The sequence below is a fragment of the Mastomys coucha genome, unplaced genomic scaffold (assembly GCF_008632895.1).
Source record: "Mastomys coucha isolate ucsf_1 unplaced genomic scaffold, UCSF_Mcou_1 pScaffold22, whole genome shotgun sequence".
Classification (NCBI taxonomy): domain Eukaryota; kingdom Metazoa; phylum Chordata; class Mammalia; order Rodentia; family Muridae; genus Mastomys; species Mastomys coucha.
This window is the reverse complement of record NW_022196905.1, coordinates 262,810,224-262,829,422: the sequence shown is the minus strand read 5'-3', so window position 1 is coordinate 262,829,422 and position 19,199 is coordinate 262,810,224. Positions and strand designations below refer to the sequence as shown.

General features: G+C 49.4%; 1 protein-coding gene and 1 long non-coding RNA gene across 2 annotated transcripts in view; one reads left to right on the top strand and one right to left on the bottom strand.

Moving 5' to 3' along the window:
* The window catches only part of Galnt2 (polypeptide N-acetylgalactosaminyltransferase 2), a 118,057-nt gene that overhangs the window by 63,936 nt on the left and 34,922 nt on the right, over window positions 1-19,199 (bottom strand). The gene's annotated exons all lie outside the window — the stretch shown is intronic.
* LOC116070390 lies at window positions 3,436-5,205 on the top strand. Its single transcript, XR_004110376.1, has 3 exons — window positions 3,436-3,972; window positions 4,057-4,220; window positions 4,918-5,205. It is a non-coding gene; the product is annotated as an uncharacterized LOC116070390 (long non-coding RNA).

Below are 19,199 nucleotides of genomic sequence, written 5' to 3'. Positions count from 1 at the left end.
CCCTGACACTGTGCTAGCCCACTGTCACACTCATGCAGCTGCTGGCTGCCCCTGACACTGTGCTAGCCTCCTTCCCCAAGCAGCAGATGGTGTCCTCTCATCCAACACAGGGCTTCCATACAAAGGGTGTCCTTGTTCTAATGAACCTTTGTCTACACTCTGGCATAGCTTTCTCGGTGTATATACATGTGTATGTATGTTTGTGTACATGTGAGAGTGTGTATGTGTGTGTGTGTTTATGTGTGTAAGCCAGAGGCCAACCTCATGGTCTTCCCACCTTGTTCTTTGAGACAGGGTCTGTTGATGACTTAGAGCTTGTGCAGCAGACCCCAGCAATGAAAAGGATTATAAGCATGTACCAGCACCCCACAGCCCGTTCATGGTGGTTCTGGAAGCCCAGCTTATCAGGCCTGCACAGCAGGCACTCTACCAACCCACCCATCTCCTCAGGCCTCGTGATGGACCGGAATGTTCCGCATGGCCCGCAACCCATCCCTTGGGTGCTGTTTCTTTGGAACCTGATCTGGGGTTATAAATCCTCTTTCCTTCAGAAACTGGGTATCATAGAAAACTGCAGGCCTCACAAAGCCATGTTCTGCCCATAACTGGGAGAGTTCCAACAGTCCCACAGAGGAAACTCTGTGTGGCTAAACAACATATAACATTTTCGAGAAGGGAGACCTATCCACTAACCCCCAATCTTTTTGAAGAACATGGAACAATTGAGAATTTATTTATCTTAACCTTTGAACTAAGTTATCCTGAAAAAAGCTGCCTGTTGGATTATATTCTGGTTTTCAGCTTTTGGACAGGTCATCTGCGTGACCCCTGGGAGAGACCATGACCTCTGAGGCCTGTTTTCTACAGGTCACAGCAGAAACCAAGGCCCCCACTCAGAAAAGGAATCTGGTGGCACCAGAGGTGGGCAGAACCCAACTTCCCTGCAGAACCTCAGCCAAAGCCTAGTGATGTCTACACTCCAGAGAGAAGTATGCTGAACCCCAGCCTGCCCTGCCCGAAGGGTCGTTGTGCTAGAAACAAAACCCCAGACAACAGTCTAACCAGTGAAGGCTGCAGGTCCTCACACTGGTGTAGGACCAGGTCCTCACACTGCGAGGGTGTAGTGTACATTCAGGTCTTGAGGTTAATTTATAACCCAGAAGGTATCAATTGACTCTGGGGATGCCCTGAAAGGACCCCAGTCTGGGAGGCTGTATATGTTCCATAGCTCTGGGCATCCAAGGCCTAAGGGTCACAGGGCTGGTTCTTCTGGGGCTGAGAGGACTGCTCCAGGCTCCTCCTCCTAAGCCTGCAGGTGGCCTATTCTCCATATCCTCTCACGGCCTCCTCTGTGTTTCTCAGTGCCCACCATCTCCCTCTTATAAGGACACCAGTCACACTGGCTTTGGGCCACCTTAATGACCTCATTGTAACTAGACTTCTGCAAAGACCCTGTCACCAAATATAGCCCCATCCTGAGGCCCCGGGGATTAGGACTCTGGCCTACATTTTCATTCGGGAGAATAGTGCTTACTGCCCCACAGACTTTTTTTGAGGGGACAGAGTATATGAAAAGCAGGTCCCAGGGGCTCCCTTGGCTTTGGCTCCCTTCCCATCCCCAGTGGCTTGATCTTAAAAAGCCTGGCGATTTTGGCTGTGGACCAGCCCTGGGAGGGCAGGTGCAGAGGCCAGCCAGCTCAAGGGACCGTGTTTCTTCTCTGTGTAAGTGTGCCCCACACAGAGAAGAACATAGCCCCATGTGACTGAGGGTCTCTATCCGCTTGATTTCTGCCAGGCAGGGCTGAACAGTAAACTATTTAAGATGTTCAGAATACAATTTTCGGCATCAGGATGAGGTGAGTTCTTGGCCCAAGAGCTCCACAGACAGCCACTATTCAGCTTTGAGTCCCAAGAAGCTAATCTGACAGAGACTTATTATTCTCTTCAAATAATGGATGAGAAAGAACCCATTTTGTTGTCTTTAATAAGTTAGACACTCAGGCAGACAGACCACACAATAAATCTGCATACGTGCGTAAGAGGGGCTGGGCACCAGGGCTTTTATTAACGTATCAATTCCAGACACATGGCAGAGGCCAAGTGAATGCAAACCAATGCCTCTGGGGAGCCAGGGCCTCCGCCTAACTCAGCCCCTGCGGTCAGCCCTGCCAGGAGGCCTCAAGAACAATGGCTGTAATCCATCTCCCAGGGGTGGGGAACAGCCCAGACAGCCTGAGCTCATGGGTCTGACAAAAGGAACCTCAGACACAGACCTGGGTGTAGACTATAGAGATCAGGCAGGGAGGGCTGGAAGGGGCCTTCACACTGGTGATTGGTGGGTCTGAAGGAGTCCTCAGACAAAATTGTAAGGCCTGCTTCTATATGGAAAGTGCTGTGGATGTTTTCGTTTTGTTTTGCCCCCTCTGACGTATAGAAATGTGTATACAACATAAACAGAAAGAAGCCACCATACCAGGCCTTCAGTGGGCCCAAGGATGAGCTTCAAGATGGACTGTTCTGGTATGCCTTTATTCACATATCAGGACAGCCACAGAAACATCCTGTGGTGAGGGACAACAGACATCAGGGCTTCGTGCTGTGTCTGTCCCAGGCAGGGCACAGTGTGTTTCTCTTGATTACATCATTTAATTTTAGACCATTTAGAGATTCGAAAGACAATCAATACTGTGATGTTTCACAAGTGAAAAGAAGTTTTCCTCAGTGCAGGAATTGTGGAAGCAGCAGGCACAGGGCAAGAGGGGATGTGCTAAGCCTGATGGGGGAAGGAAGGTCTAGGAAGAACAAAGAGCCCTCCTGGGGTGTATGTAGAGTAGAGGAGACCACAAGGGTGGAGTGCCCTGTAACCCAGGAAAACAGGGGACATGAGAGACCAGGCTCAGCAAGAGAACCAACCAGATGCCCTGGTTCTGACCATCCATCTTCCTGAACCTCCCAGACATCCCAGCAGACTCACAGTGGGACGGACTTGGCCATGGAAGGGCTGCCCACATTGACACAGGGATTGCTCTGGGCTTGCTGCTTGTTTTCCGTAAGTTTCAGGAGCTACTTACCAAGGATACAACTTTCAACTAGAAAACTTTGTCTGGGTGTCTGGATGGCAGGTGAGGTTCCTGCCCAGACATCAGGTGGAAAGAAGCCAGGAGGCCATCCCCAGAATCAGGGAGCAAGGGAGCAAAGGCCCTGGGTGTGACCCCTCCCAGCCTCTGTTCACAGGCGAAGCCACCATGAACTATAGACTCTGTTTTCATTCCTGTAGTCAGTGTGGTGGGCACAGGGCCAAGCCAGGAAGCTCTGTAGCACATTCTTCCAGGGCCTGTTAAAGGAGATTGTTGCTTTCCAAAGGTACTATACCACAAGCTGTCTCCATGGCAACCCGTGCTAACATTCCTGAAGTAAACATCACCTGGAACTTCCTGGGATACCAGGGTGGACAGTCAGATCTAACATGCAGGGCTGTATCAACAGATGGCAGCCAGGACCTGTGAGGCGGCAGCCAGGACCAGTGAGGGGGCACCAGGACCTGTGAGGTGGCACCAGGACCTGTGAGGTGGCAGCCAGGACCTGTGAGGCAGCAGGAAATTCTGTGAAAACTAGGCCCCACTGGTCCTCTATCAGTAAGATATCCTAGAAATCCTGCAAGTTTCAGGGGATGGAGGAACAGGGGTGAAAGGCTACAGGTAGACAGCCTCTGGGACAGGACTACTGCAAGTCATCTAGCCCTATACAGGCTGCACACAGGGAAACAGAGCCACCACCTGCTCCCAGATAGCTGCAGAGCCCTGTGGCCACCCTCGGGCAGAGTGCACAGCTCATCACAGCATCATCAGGGCAGATTCCTAGACAGGATGGTCTACACTGTGGGCCAGACTAACCTGAACTTCCATTACTCTTCCCACCTCAGCCTAACGAGCGCTGGCATTACAGGAGCAAGCCATCGCATGTGATTTCAGGGTGGGTTTTCAAGGTCTGAATTGGCAGGAAAGCCCCTAAGAGCACGTGTGTCAGGTGGATGGTAAGCAACCCCTCCCCCCAAAGGTACCCTGCTGGAACACCCCCAAAGTGCCCTGCTGGAACACTCAGGACCTACCAATTAGCCCTGATGTGGAGGAAAGCTGGGCAGTGTTCATGCTTGCACGCAGCTCCACTCCAGCTCCTCACCCTGGACAGGAAGTTGTTCCCTGTGGGCATCACTCTCCTGGGTAAGCAGATCTGGGGGTCAGGTGTACATGTGTGAGTACCAGTCACTCACACGTGCCATTGGGCACTCCTTCTAATCCTCTGAATCAAGGGCCTGTAACTGACTGCTGTACCAAACACACCAAAGACTCCAACATGTGTTCTTCACAGAGCTCGCCCCAGAATCACTACGGAAACAGAAAGTAACCTAGTACAGAAGTCTCCCGACCTTTGAGGCTAGACCCAAGAAGTTCAGTCGTATGCCAAGGCAGAGCCACCTTCTGGAATTCATATATCACAGGCTAGGAACTAGGTGGCAGCCCGCTCTTTAACCCTATGTGAGCTAACATGCCAGACCTGACACTTCACCACCAAAGCCAGCCCTGCCAGAAAGAGCACACAGTCCAGGCTTCACACTCCACTCCAGCAAGCAACAGAGGCAGGTCTGCAGTCACTGCTTCCACAGATGAAAGCACCATTCACACTCAGGGGGAAATCACAAGCCTGGGGAAGCAGATGGTGGTGAACATGCATGGATGAGAGTAGCCACCACCCTACTGACACCCCAGGGCTCCACAATCACACCCATAAACAGCAAGGGAAAATGAGCAACAGCCTGCGATCTCATCAGGCTTCTTGTGTCCAGTTCCAAACACCAGAGGGGATGCTGTCTTTCCAACTCCTGGCCTAGGAAAATTTATTTTATTTTATTTATTTTAGCCCAGCTAAGACACAGGAGCCTCCATGAGTCAACAGAAGCAAAGAAGGAACCCTAGGAGAAAGAGCCAAGAGCAGCAGGGACAGACACCACGCACTACACTGTCCTGGATCACAGTAGATGCTCAAGCCTTCCCCACTGACTTCAGTACATGGAAGGGCAGTGGGCGTGCACTCTGGAATATATTTCCAGAGCACTGGATGAGTGGCATGTGAGTGGGAGGGGCTGTGTCCTCTGGGATTAACTCAAGCAGCGGCCTCCTTCAAATAAAAAATAATGAGACTCTGCTGGCAGAAGCTTGACTTGATGCTTGACGCCCTGGGTTCAATCTCCAACACAACATAAGCTGGGAGTAGGGGTGCACACCTGTGACCCCAGCCTCTCCATGGTAGAGGCAGGAGGATCAGAAGTTCAAAGTCATCGTTGGCTACACAGTGAGCATGGGGCCAGCCTGAGCTACATGAGACCCTGTGTCAAAACAAACAACCAACAACAAAACCATACATATGGAGAATGGAAAAGTCTACAGGGAGCCAATGTCTGCTGGAGACACGGCCATCACTCTATCTGCAGTGACAGTCCTCGGCCTGTGCACCCTATATTATAACCACACCAAAAGAGTGTGGGTACGAAGCTCCGAAATCCATGAGTAATATAACACTTAAATCCAAGCTTGGCAAAGCAATGGAAGGTTTGAGCATCCCAAGGAATGCTGACTCTCGGCGGTTAGAAACACACTACAGAGGGAAACCCAAGCTGGTTCAGACACCACACACCCAGCTCCACCCATGGGAGCCAAGTCTTACATCTCTACCCATACTCAGCAGCTGCCTGAGCTACATCTGCCTCACCCACAAGGGAGCAGGCCACTCAATGTTAACCCACCTGTCCTAGTAGCCAACAACAAAGCCGACTGGAAGTCCCTAACCACTGAACCACAGTCTGTGCCCAGGAAGCACTGGCTCACCACATTAAGACCCGTGCTACACATAGTTACATAAACCCAATCTGGCTGTGGGGCAATCATAAAGAGCAGAGGCCTTTACTGAGCTCCGAAACCCCACTGATGGGAGTATCCCGCTGATGAGTTATCCCACTGACGAAGAATATTGTCACACAGACATCTACTTTCCCAGGAGCTGGAGTTGCCTCATATCTAACACCACCTTTGAGAAAAACAGATTGTCTCAGTTTGCCTCTTCATGTAGATATTCCCATGGATATACCGAATTTGTGACCACGAAACTTGCCTCAAATCTGTTCAGGACCCAACTGCCCAGCATATACACTTTCCCCAGTTACAACCTTTGAACCACCTCCCCTCAGCAAATGTAAGCGGGTCCAACCGTACCAGACTGCAAACCATCTCTATACGCGAGTAAAACTGCCTTTTATTGTGATGTCTTGGTTCACAGTAGAAGCAGGACACACGTGTAGGAGAGAGACCTACCTGGTCAGGGAGAGAGGAGACACCCTTGTCTGACTGGTATCTGCAGAATCTTCTCTTTCACCCCCCCACCCCCACCCCCCCGTCCACAGTAGCGCCTGCCCCAAGTGCAGCTCACCTCAAGTTGAACAAAGGTGACAAGGACTTCCCTGTCTGACTGGCAGAGAACCAAGTATACTGCATAGTCACCAAGACTCCCCCAGGAAAACCCGGGAAGACAGGACAAGGTGGTGGAAGAGGATCCATGTTATATTTGCTGTGGAATTATACCACCAGTCCAGTATCCATCAACATATGCAGAGCGTGCACCTCTACAGCAGAGTACTACCCATCCCTAAAAGGAGGCCAATCTGACACATGCCATGGCAGGTGAACCCTAAAGACTCTGGCTGGCAAAACACACCTCAGAAAAAGAGAGTGTGCCCACCCACATGAGGCTTGCTCAGTCCGAGAGCTCTAAAGGACAGGCAGAGTCTGTGGAGGAACCATGGTAATGACAGTGTAACAGTATGACTGTGACTAATGCCAGAAAGCTGCAAGCTTAAAGACAGTGATATGGGCTGTGTGTGCTTTACCACAACTTAAGAAAAAATACATGTATAGTGTACATGTGCACACCAGAGCTGGATGTGCCAGAGCCAGCACAGCTCACATCCATGTGCCCTAAGGATGGTAAGGTCTCTCTTCTTCTAGATGTAATATTAGGTAACCACATTTCTAAGACAAATCAGCTCTTTCCAATCTCCTGGGGTGGCCTAATTCCTGTTCACTCCAGCTTCTGGAAACTGCAGATCCCCAGGAAGCAGAATCAGAAGCCTCTCCATCCATACTCCGAGACATTCCTGTCCAGCCTGTGGTCTGCCCAGGCACATATGTACTTCCAGAAAAGTTAGAACTGCTTAGGGACATGATCAGAGACAACAGAGCCTCACATGGATCTTATTTTTCTCTCTTCAGCACTATCTTCTGGTAAAGGAAGACTCAGAAACACAGGTGGGCACTGAACCAGGCGGTGTGAGGGCACACAGCGCTCTAAATTCACCTCAATGTTATTCCCAATGACTTACCACTGGGTGAACATGGGTTTAATTATTAAGGGGCAGGGTTAGAAGGATGCAAAGAGAGAGAGGCTGTGTAACCCCAACCAACAGAGTGCAGAGAGGAGGAAGAATTGTAACACATGTGCAGAAAAGTCCTAACCTGGGAACGGGCCACGGCAGGACACCCAGGGGCACTGTCCTTCACTTCTAGGTCTGATTCCAAATCTCAACAGAACAGAAAGTGCCTTCACATGGGAAACCACAACCACTATGTTCTCATTATCCCCGGAAGGGCAGAGTCCATTCTCAGCTACCTGGGCACTCTGTGCAGAGGTGATGGCATGTCATAACCAGGCATTGCCAGGATGGAAATAAATGTTTGATCCTTGGCTGAACCTCCTGGCCACACACTGTTTACTGACAGAATGTTGTCTACACACACTGCTTTCTCGGAACTGCCTACAGATGTGAGCAAAGGATTCACCAGACCACCCTGCTCCCTGCCCTCCACAGAGCCCACGATCCTCCTTGAGGGTCCACTGTTAGAAGGACAACACAGGAGGTCTGGTGGAATGGTTTCCTGGGATGGATTAGTCGTGTGGTCTCTAAGGGATACTAGTCTAATTTGTCTTCCTGGTGCCTTCCAACATTGTACAAAGCTATGATAAGCCTGTGAATCAGGGTCATAGGCCTCCAGAGCTTAAACTCACGCTGAGTAGATATTTCCACAATGACTCAAAACAACCCAGTTCTCAGAAACCTCGGTCTCAGTTCTCCACTGGAGACCTGTGTTCTTCCCCTGCTTTACTGTGATGCAGAGAAAGGCAGGCTCTCTTTCAACCGGCTTCCATACCATAGGTCACGGAGGTGAGTGGGTGCATCTCCTCCAGGCCTTGTGCAGTGGGCCATCGACTCCATATCCACTGCTGAGGCAGATGCAAAGGCTTGGAAGCCCGTGTCACGATGGGCTAATCCATACCAGGTCCTGGCCTCATCCTGGCTTATGGGGTACAGAGATTGGACGGGGAAGCACAGAGGGAAAGCAGCCAGCTCCCACAGCCACTAGCACACCTCAAACACAGTGATGGATCTGGACACCTTCACCCAGTGTCCTTATCTCAGTGCTGGTCAGTGCTGGGAACGGGGATGACGGACAGGACAGTGCCTGGGAAAATGATGGCAGGGCCTCCCAGGACAGTAATCCCGGCAGCACAGCAAACACTGGGCTCTGCTCCCACACACGGTATTGCAAGCAGGGATAAGGAAGGAGGAAGGCATGGGACAAGTGGGTACATGTTCCTGTGACATTATCACTAAAGAAAAGCCAAGGAGGAAAAGGTGAAAAGGATTTGTGAGGGATCAGAATGGGCTGTCAGGAGGAAACCCCCACTTTCTTCCGGAACTCAGTGGAGCAGGTATCTCACTTTTGTTCATGAAAGACAATAAAAGATGAACCACACACAGTCTTGCTCCTGAGCCAAATGCAGCTTTCCCTTCTCTTTCCTTCTCAGTGTGGGCTGAGTTATAATATAGTTGTAGCCCATCCTGAGGGCTTGTGACGAGACGGAAGCGTCTGCCCAGATCAGTCCTGATGCTGTATCAGGGGAAGGCAGAATCCATGGTGCAAGATTCACATCTGCTCAGGAAGATCAGACTCTCCTGTGGCCACCAGCACAGTAAGTACCCATGAAGGTACTGGGACAGAGGTCAGCAAGCCTGTGGCCCCAGGGACAAGAGCACAGCCAGGCAACAGGCCCTGAACCAGTGGGACATCTGCTGACAATCCTAACTAGACGTAGCCTTTGCAGATTTCCTGGGGGGGCAGAACCAGCCCTGCCTATGTTAGGCTCCCAGGAGGCCTAGCACAGCAAGACAATTAGGAGCCACCCAGTGCCCACTTGTCTCCAAAAAGCTCTGCATGACAACCCCAGCAAAGCCTAGAGACTTCAAGGGAAGAGGGATTTGAAACAAGCCAGGTAGGGAAGGATCTGTCTTTGGTTTGAAGAAAGTTTCCCTCCTAAGAAAGGACCCCAATCCTTCTTAATGGCTGATACCATACCACTCCCTTATTTAGGCCCAAGACCTCACCATTATCAAGGCCTGGCCCTTCTAGACCCCAAGTGGAGACACAGGTAGTCACAGCCATGCCAGGACCCAGGAGGGATACAGACCTAGTTCTATAAGCTTTCCCAGGACCCTATGTCCTCTGGGGCAGTGGGAACTGCTTGGGAGCAGGGCTAGCCACGGAGCACCCTATGATCAGTCGAGACCTTGTCTCTCTCCACATCCTGCTCTCTACCTTCCTGACCAGAGATTCAGCCCCCACCACCCAACCAAGGGCCTACCCCCCCTCCTATTTGGGTCCCTGAGTCTCCTCACCTGGTCTGCCATTTTGTTCTGTCCCATGAACTCAGGAGGTGGCTTGGCCAGGGTCCACCAAACTTGACTCTGAACACACAACAAGATCCATTGCTGACACATCTGTATCTACTTGAGTATGAATTCCAAAGTCAGCTATAGTCCCGGAGGGCATAGGGGTATAGAAGCTCGCACCTGCCTGCCCCACTCTGCATAGGACCTCCCTATTCAGATAGGCATGCAATTCATATGGCTGCCTTTCCAGTGGAAGCCAATAGCTGTGTCAACCTTGGCCTCCTGCGGCACCTCACCCCACAGTGGGGTTAAATGGCAGGCTTCTAGATCCTTCACAGCTAAGTGTGAGCCCAGTGCATCCCTAGCTTAAATTATGGTACCACAGAAACTCGGATGCTGATCCCAGGAAAACAGGAGCAGCTCTGTGATCAAACAACAATATACACTGCACAGCATACAGAACACATGCAAGGCATTAAGGTGCCTTTGCTGGCATGTGAACCACCAAGCCAGCACAATTAGATTTATTATAGGGTTGAGAACAGGGGCACTCAAGTGTCTCCAGGCAGTTAAGAAGTTTTTAAGTATAAACAGTCCTCAGACTGCTGTGGTAGCTTGGATGAGAATGGCTCCACAGGCTCCTATATTTGATCCTTGGTTCCCATTAGTGGAACTGTGTGGGAAGGTTAGGGGTATGTCCCTAGGGGTGGGCTCTGAGGTTCCAAAAGCTCGTGCTATTCCCAGTTAGCCTAGGCACCAACCCCTACCTCCACTTACCTCCTGGTTGTTTCAACATGTAAGTTCTCAGCTACCACTTGAATGCCATGCCTGCCTGCCTGCCGCCACACTTCTGCCTTGATGGTCATGAACTGTACTACCTTCTGGAACTGTGAGCTCCAAGTCAGATGTTGTCTTTCATAAGCTGCCTTGGTCGTGGTTCTATTCCTGTTCATAGGACAGAAAAGTAACTAAGACAACTGTGGTGGACAAAAGCCACTAGAAGCCACTCATGGGCCATCTATCCTATCTCCCACTTCACAAGTAGGAACACAAAGGTCATATAGATCTGTTCGCTAGGCTCTCACCACATCCTGGGGTTGCAATCACTCCTGTTCCATGGAATCCCAACAAGCAGCTGGTCTCTGCCCTCGTGCAGCCATAGAGGAAACACCCATCTGCCAAGCCTTGGGCCAGGGACTATGTGTGCCTCTTTAGACCCAAGGCTGTGACACCAAGTGATTCACATAGTATAGGAACCTGCTAGTGTTGGCAGTGTGGCCACTGCAAGATACCTGGACTCACTGCTTCCTTCTCAGAGTTCTATGGCTATACTCACTCCTCAGTAGTAAGCAGGCAACAGGACAGAAGAGATGGGATTAAGAAACAGCAACAGCTCCAACATATCCACACTCAGATTCTGGCTTTGATTCCTGGCAGCATGATCTATTTTGAGCATGAGACGAGTTTGCTAATTCCAAATGAGCCAGCTTAAAAGTAGACTACAAACGAACAGCAAGCACACTGTGAAGCTGTGACAGCACCCCAAACATCCCCATTTCCCGAGGACTTGGGCAGGGGCACAGGGCCAGAGTTAACAGAACTAGTTCATACGGGCTGCAGGCTTCAAGAAGGGGTCTTGCTGGAGACTCCTCCTGACTCAGACACATGCCAGGGTAGGTAACTGTGACCATGCAAAGCCACTAGCTATTCCTGGGGGCTTCTCATGAGCTGGAAAGATGACTCAGCTGGAAGAGTTTGAACCCCAGCATCTATGAGAAAAAGTCAGGCTGGTAGCCCACACTTACCACCCCAGTGCTGGGGAGGTGGAGACAGTCAGGTTCCAGAGGTTTGCTGCCCACCTGCGTAGCCCAACTGACAAGCTCCAGGTCCCAGTGAGAGACCCTGTCTCAACAAACAAAGTGATACTGTCTAGTTCCTCTAGTGTAAAGGAAACCACACTCCTGCTTCCATGTGCACACTACCCACAAACCCATCCACCATCAATGGCAGGAGCAGAAAGGGGGCGGGGTGTGAGAAACAGCAGCACCTGTGGCCGAGAACTAACTACACAGACACTAGAAAGAACTCAGTGGCCCATCCGGTACCCAGCAGATTTGCTATGAGCAGCTGCAGAGGAGGCAAGAAGAAGTGCATGGGTGTGAAGCATCCACTCCACTGTGCCTACCTCCCCATGACAGCACATGCTGGGGCTACGGATCCTCACAGGGTGCAACAGTGAAGGGCTCCATCTGAACTCATCAACACAACTCGTGTTTCATGCTGTGTAAGCAATGCTGCAGTAACTAGGAGTGAGTTATAGCACCAATAATTCACACCTCAAAAAGGTTCCCACACCCAGCAGCGCACACGGAGCAGACGACAAATCATTCTGACGGAGTCTAAACAGAGCACATTGCCCAGGAACATCACAGCCCACCGCAAGGAGCTCAAATACATGCCATTCTTCAAAACAGAAGGGCCTTCTATCATGAATTTTAAATCAAACTATTAAGACAACCTCCCAAAGTCTAAGGAGAGCCTGGCATGTGAAGAGAGGCATTGACATACCGGATCAGCTGGGCAGAGCTCACAGTGGGATGTGAGGGTAACCTCTCACCCCTGCAGAGACCCTCTTCCCAAATAGGAGGAGCCTGCACTCCTGCCTCAACCCTCAACAGGAGACCTCTGCTTACTGAATCTTCCCAGACTCCTGCAGAATATAAAACAGTTCCATCTACCCTGAGGAGTAAGAGATTATGTCTGCACTCCCACCACCAGGATCTGAACCTGCCATCAAACTGTGGCTTCAGTGATGGCTTATGTGTAGGAACAAGGTCAGCCCTAAATACTTTTCTCCCCATCTAAAGTTCTGAGGGGTAGAGGGCTGATCTACAGAGTACCAGACAGTGACCTGGGCTACAGAGAGAGTAGCTGCCTCTGTGGACCTACAAGGTGAGAGCCAGAATGAAGCTGGTTCAGAGGCCACGCCTACCATGGCAGGAAGCGCCCCTCCTCTGATTATACACATCTTCCCCTTCCCTGAGTATACTTCACACCCACTCATCTCCACAGCTTGGCATTCCCATCTGCTCTCAGCGGGCTTCAGCCATCCAAGCAGCAAACACAGCCCCATACATCTGACCCTTTACTCTCTGGGATGCCTCTGTTCCTCTTGCTGAACACTACACACACCAATCCTGCACCTGACCCAGGGGTTTAATATCGTGTGTAGGCATGTGACTTCATCTGACTGAGCACCTGAGAGGCCACCATCCCACCCAGCACCTGTTAGCTTGGTGCCTGAAATAAGAAAGTAGGGAAACAAACAGGAAAGAGATAAAACCCGGTTTTATCACAAGGTGACATTGGTGAGCCACATAGGCTGGAGCCTCAGAGACACGACACGGCAGAGCAGATATAAGTGCCAAGGGCAGTTTATCCATTTAGGTGGAAGTTGGGCACCTGGTTCTAAGCTCTGAGTGTCATCCAACCCAAAGTTCTGCTACTCTTCACACCCAAACTGTGTTCTCTAGCTGAGGCAGCTATCGATCCCTCAAACACAAGGCTCTCTTGCTGCTCATCAAAACCCACAACCTCCAAAGACAGGCTTAGGCTTAGGCTCTGTCAGCACTTCTGACACTCCCAATTGGAGTATAACAGACATGGCACAATACAAGATTGAACACAGGACCTTGGCTGAAAGGCTCCTGATCCTAACACAGCAAGCCTCTCCTCTCCTTATTCCACCTGCCTTCCATTTAAAACATGTTATACTCTCGAACTCAAGCCAAACCGCTGGCGCTCTCAGAGGAGGGCGACTTCCAGACTGCGTGGTCTCAAGCAGTGCCTTCTGCAGCTGCTTCTGCTCCTCCGTGTGCCTCATCTTCCTCCGCCACACACGGGCCAGAGACTCATACTCAGCAGCATGCAGGCTCCATTTGACCTCTGACACACTAATGGCCTCTGTCCTGTCCTCCACTGCAGTTCCAGGCCACTAGCAGATGTGACCATTTGGGTCAAATGCTAAGGACAGAGAATGTTGGCTCAGGACATAACAGGTTACAGGTTACAGGTGGATAACCTCAGCCAGGAGGGCAACATCTAGGAGTCTGGCTGAGAACAGTTCACACAGACAACGGAAGAATGATCTCATAGTGTGGACAGCAGGCTGTGTCTAGCCACCTGGCACCAGACCTTAACTAGCCTGTCTCTCCCCAACCCCCCTCCCCCAAAGAAACCTGCGTGCTTGAGACTAAGACCAGATCCTCAGAGCCAACTGACTATGCTCTATCCTGTAACAGAGTGAACCCCCACCTGATGAGACCCGAGTGCAGACCATCCAACTCTGGCACCACTGTGACTTCTGATGCCAGAGTTCAGGCCAGAGGAAGCAGGGGGCTCTGATCACATCCCATCTCCAAGGATCTGAAGGAACTGAGTGTGCTCTGAACCACCGAGAAGGCGTACCCTCACTTTGAATCATCTCTGGAGGCCAAGCACCAGCAGCTGAGGACAGCTCTTGTCACATCCAGCCACAGCAGCTTCTGAGCATGACTCACATCATGGGCAGGTTTTGGAAGAAGTCCTGCTTGCAGTTTTTTCAGTTTCTTCACAGTATGTGGCTTACCACTATCAACAGGGGAAATGTTGGTTTGTTACAAGCCTAGAATGACCACAGCTCCTCTAGCTACATTATCCAAAACCTATGCTCTTGGGTGCTGGTGTCCTCCTCTTCCCTGTCCCTTTGTTTGAGACAAAGTTAGAAACAGAAATAATGGGAAAAAAAGCTCCAAGAAGTACCTGGCCAGCCTTAGACTTCATTTAACTCCATCTGAATCAGAACTTGACAGTATTTGGCTCTGGTGACAGTCACTGCGTTTGTTTGGGCTTTATTTTGTTGGCTGGTTGATTTGTTGGTTGGTTGGTTTTAGACAGAGTCTCACTGTGTAAGTTTGGCTAGTTTTGAACTCATTAGGTTGAGGTCAACATGAGACCAGGTTAGCCTCAAACTCAGAGTTCAGCCATCCCATGCCTCTCCAATGCTGAGATTAAAGGTGTATACTACCACGTCCACCCATTTCTGCTGCTTAAAGCTGAGGCAGCTTGGGAGGAGTCCAGAGGATAGTGAGCAGAAATTCTCCCATCATTGGAGACTGGACCATGCAGAGAAGATCATCTGTGGGTCTTAAGTTCACCATAGAACCAGAACAACAAAGAAACTATGATGACATGATATTTTTATTTTCAGAATGCCCGATGGTGTGGTTTTATGACTTGGTTTCATATCATGCCTATCAAGTGTACAGGCCATTTTAAGAGCTAAGAGTCTAAGAAAACTGTGACCACAAGGCTAATGTAGAACAAACCCGAAAATAGCAGTTAAAACACTCCTGTGAGGCTAGAACACAACGCAGTTGACAGAGCACTTACCTAGCACATATAAATCCCTGGGTTCCTTTCCCAACACTGCATAAACAAGGGATAGTGGCATAAGCTTGTAATTCCAGCCCTTGGTAGCTGGAGGCAGTAGGGTCAGAAGTTCAAAGTCATCCTCAGCTATATAGCAAATTCAAGATCAACTTGGGATACAAGACTGGGGGGTGGGGAGCACAAGGGAGGTGATTTCTAGGACCTGCAATAATACAGGAAAAGGACACAGCCCTCCTGCTGCTTTATAAACAATGCAGTCTTTTCCTTCCACGAACAGAAGAAAACCAGGAAAAGAGGTCTATTGGGCAAAGTAAGGTTTGTCTCCACAGGAGCCCCAGCATGATAATGCCACTGGGAACAAGAAGAGGCAGAACCAGAAATCAAAGGTGCCATCTACAAGACTCAGTTGACTAAACCTCACTGTGTGAGTCACACTCTCAGGCAGGATGCTGTGAGTCATTAATCTTCAGACCCTGTGACTCCCACAAAGTCCCAAGCATCATTTGTGCCCACTGTGGTGAGTCCTAAGTAGTGCGCCATGACAATGCCTGCAGCTATATGGTGGAAGCTCCGAGATAGATGGCCCTGAAACTAAAATCATGGCTGTTGCAACCAAAGGCATGTTCATTTTTGGAAAGTTGTGCCATTAACCCATAGCTAAGAGCCATGGACAAAGGGTAGTCAAGCTTAGTAACTTCATTTTGATCAGAAATTCACAGAGGAAGAAAACAAGCCAAGCCAAACAACCAGAACTCCAACCTGCTCTGAACAGGACAGTATCAGTCAAGACAAGAGGCAGAGCCATGCTCCCAACAGTCTTTGGAGATCCACATTGCTGCAAAGGCACACACTGCCCAGTCCTCTAACTTCATAGCCACCTCCTGACAAGTCATCCCTGGACACACTTCCTCAATGCAAGCCCAAACGAGCTGTTACTGATGAGAGGCATGGAGCATCTCAGCCAACCAAGATGACTATGAACAACAGCCTACACAGAGAGAAGATGCCAGATTCTGTGTACAGATGCCAATACTCAGGAGTGGGGCAGGCATAAATATTCATCATATGTGTGCAGAGCCCCCCTACCCCTGCAACACACACGTGCACACACACAAGCACACTCCATGGATTCATAGCTTATTCATCAGCATTACCCTAAATACAAAGAACAAATTCATGTTAATAATAGCGAAGACCTTTAAAAATGCTCTGGAGGAAAATGCATACACATGCCCATGCACACATACTCCTGTATGCTGGCTGTACAACCATGACTCCAGGCCCCCTATTCTCAAGAGGAAAACTGTGTTAAGAAGTACAGCTAGAGTAAAGGAAAATAAAGCCATCACCTTGGCAGGTAAACAGACGTTACCAAGAATGACTATATTGAGTGAGGCAACTCAGACTCATACAGACAAAGGTTACATGTTCTCTTTCAGCAGAGCTTCTAGCTCCAAATTTTCTGATATGAGTACATAAATGTTCTGGAGTAACTTCAGAAACCAGGAAAGTACAGAAACCCATTGCCAGGATGGAGGTGGGAGCCATAGAGAGGGGATTATCAGGGTACAGGTGACCTGAGGAGGGATGGGAAAAAGGAGCAGCTTTACTTAGAAAGGAGGGAGAGAAATACAGGAGGAGGAGGGGGAACATAAAGTGACAAGGGTGAGCAAGGGTGTTTGAGAAATTTGTAAGGAAGGTACCTAAAACACCTAACACTTCCCCCTCTGTGTGTGTGTGTGTGTCTACATAAAATAGTATATTTAAATGAAGTTGTCCATCTGGACTGACAATGCTTCCCCCTAGAGCCAAAGATCACCTAACAAAACCCCCAGCAACAGGCCTTTTCCTCTCCAAACATTATAGGCTATTGCTACTGCACCCTAGAAGTGGAATGTAAGTCCTACTGCTGAAGACACTACACACATCAGACACAGGGACCAGGGACCCCTGAACTAGGACTGACCTGAAATGTCCCTCCTTGAGGACTAGTTAGTTCTCAGGGTACCATGAATGCTTCTAAAGGAAGGAGTCAACCAACAGTCCTACCCAGCTACACACGTGGGAGCCACAACTAGCATGGAACCCTAAAGATGCAGCGGTGGCATGCATTACCTTGGTAGTAACCAACAGCTCTTTAAATGGGCTTAGGACCTACTCAGCAAGAGAGAAATCATGCCTAGTGCTAGAAACCTAGCCAACTACCCAGAACTAGTGAAGTCATGGCTCCTGGAGAACCTGTTACTGTATAAACCATCATAATCCCTTACTACATCCTAAATACTCCTTGTACCCACAGCTAAGTGTAGTCACTGTCCTTTGCCAAGGAAACTTCTCTGTGCAACAGATGAAGACTATTATAGGAAACTACAACCAATCAAAATGCAGAGTAGCGGAGCTCAGTCCCAACGGATACATACATCTACAATGTAACTTCTGCCTAAGGCTCAAGAATCATTGCAGAAAAGAGAGCAGAAAGATTGTAAGCCAGGGCGATAGGGACTTTGCTGTGAAGCTGTCTTAGGAATGTCCTAGGCATGTCAGAAGCTACACCCATAAAGTCTCACCAACAGAACTGCCTGTGCCTGAGCTGAACAAGAACAATAGACAAGCTGGAGTGGATGGGGTGGGGCACAGAACCTCAACCTACACAAAGAACTATGGGCAAATGAGGAATGCTGAGAGCAGGAGAAATAGTCCTCCCCAGGAAGAGCACACCAACTAGTTATTCAATACCTGAAAACAAACACACAGGTAACAAAATACAGACTAAGCAGGTTGTATTTACGTGTTTATGAATATACACAATAACAATGAACGGAAGAGACCACAAATTTGAAAGAGAATAATGAGGGGTAGATGTAAGGGTTTGGAAGGAATGAAAGGGAAAGGAGAAATAATGTAACTATATTATAATCTCAAAATGAAGATAATTTTGAAGAAGTTCGTCTAGAAACATCAGACAGAGAAAAGCGCAGCAAGGAACGGAGACAGGCAGGGACTACCATCAGCCTCAGGCTTTTTACCTAGCCCCTAATCCTCCATCCAGCAAAGGACAAACACCTTTGATGGAAAGCTGGATAGCCTGGTTTTCCAAACAACAGCAGAAGATCAGGTTCCCTAATTCAAGGAATATATGTCCAAGAGAAGCATCCTCTATGCACCATGGCTAGAGGTGCTGTGTTAAAAGTCTGTGGGGAATACAGCACTCTGCAATTCCCACAACCACCATCATGCTCAGGAATTCAGATGCATGCTTGGCCACAGGCCCAGGTCTGAATTCAGCATCTCTGTTCTGCTTTTGCTAGTTCCTCTCACCATGGGTGTCTTAGTTAAAGTTTCTACTGCTGTGAAGAGACACCATGACCATGACAACTCTTATAAAGGAAAACATGTAATAGGGTCTGGCTTATAGTTTCAGAGGTTTAGTCTATTATCATCATGGTGAAAAGCATAGTGGTGTGCAGACAGACACCACTACAGAGATATGTGCTGGAGAGATAGCTTAGAGTTTTACATCTGAATCAACTGGCAACAAGAAGAGAGAAACACTGGGCCTGGCTTAAGCCTCAAAGTCCACTATCTGTGACACACTTCCTCCAACAAGGCCACACCTCCTAATAGTGCTGCTCCTTGAGTCTATGGGAGCCACTTTCATTCAAACCACAATGAGTGTTACCAAGTTCCTGTCAAATGAAGCTCATGACTACACTGAACTCCTATAGCTATCATAAGGCTCATGCCTTGGAGAGATATAAACAATGACTAGTGCAAATGATGGCTCTCAATCTCTCCCCGTGACTCTCCTCTGGAGGAGGGACAGACACATGAAGAGACAGTCACCCACCTTCAGGAAAGTCTGAAAGAAACACCTGTCAGGACTAGGGTGGGCACTAGTATCCAGCAGCAAAACAAAGCCCTGCCAAATATATCCTTGCCAGGGCTCCTGTTGCCTGCCTGAGTATCTAGCACTGGCCAGCACTTCTTTTTTTTT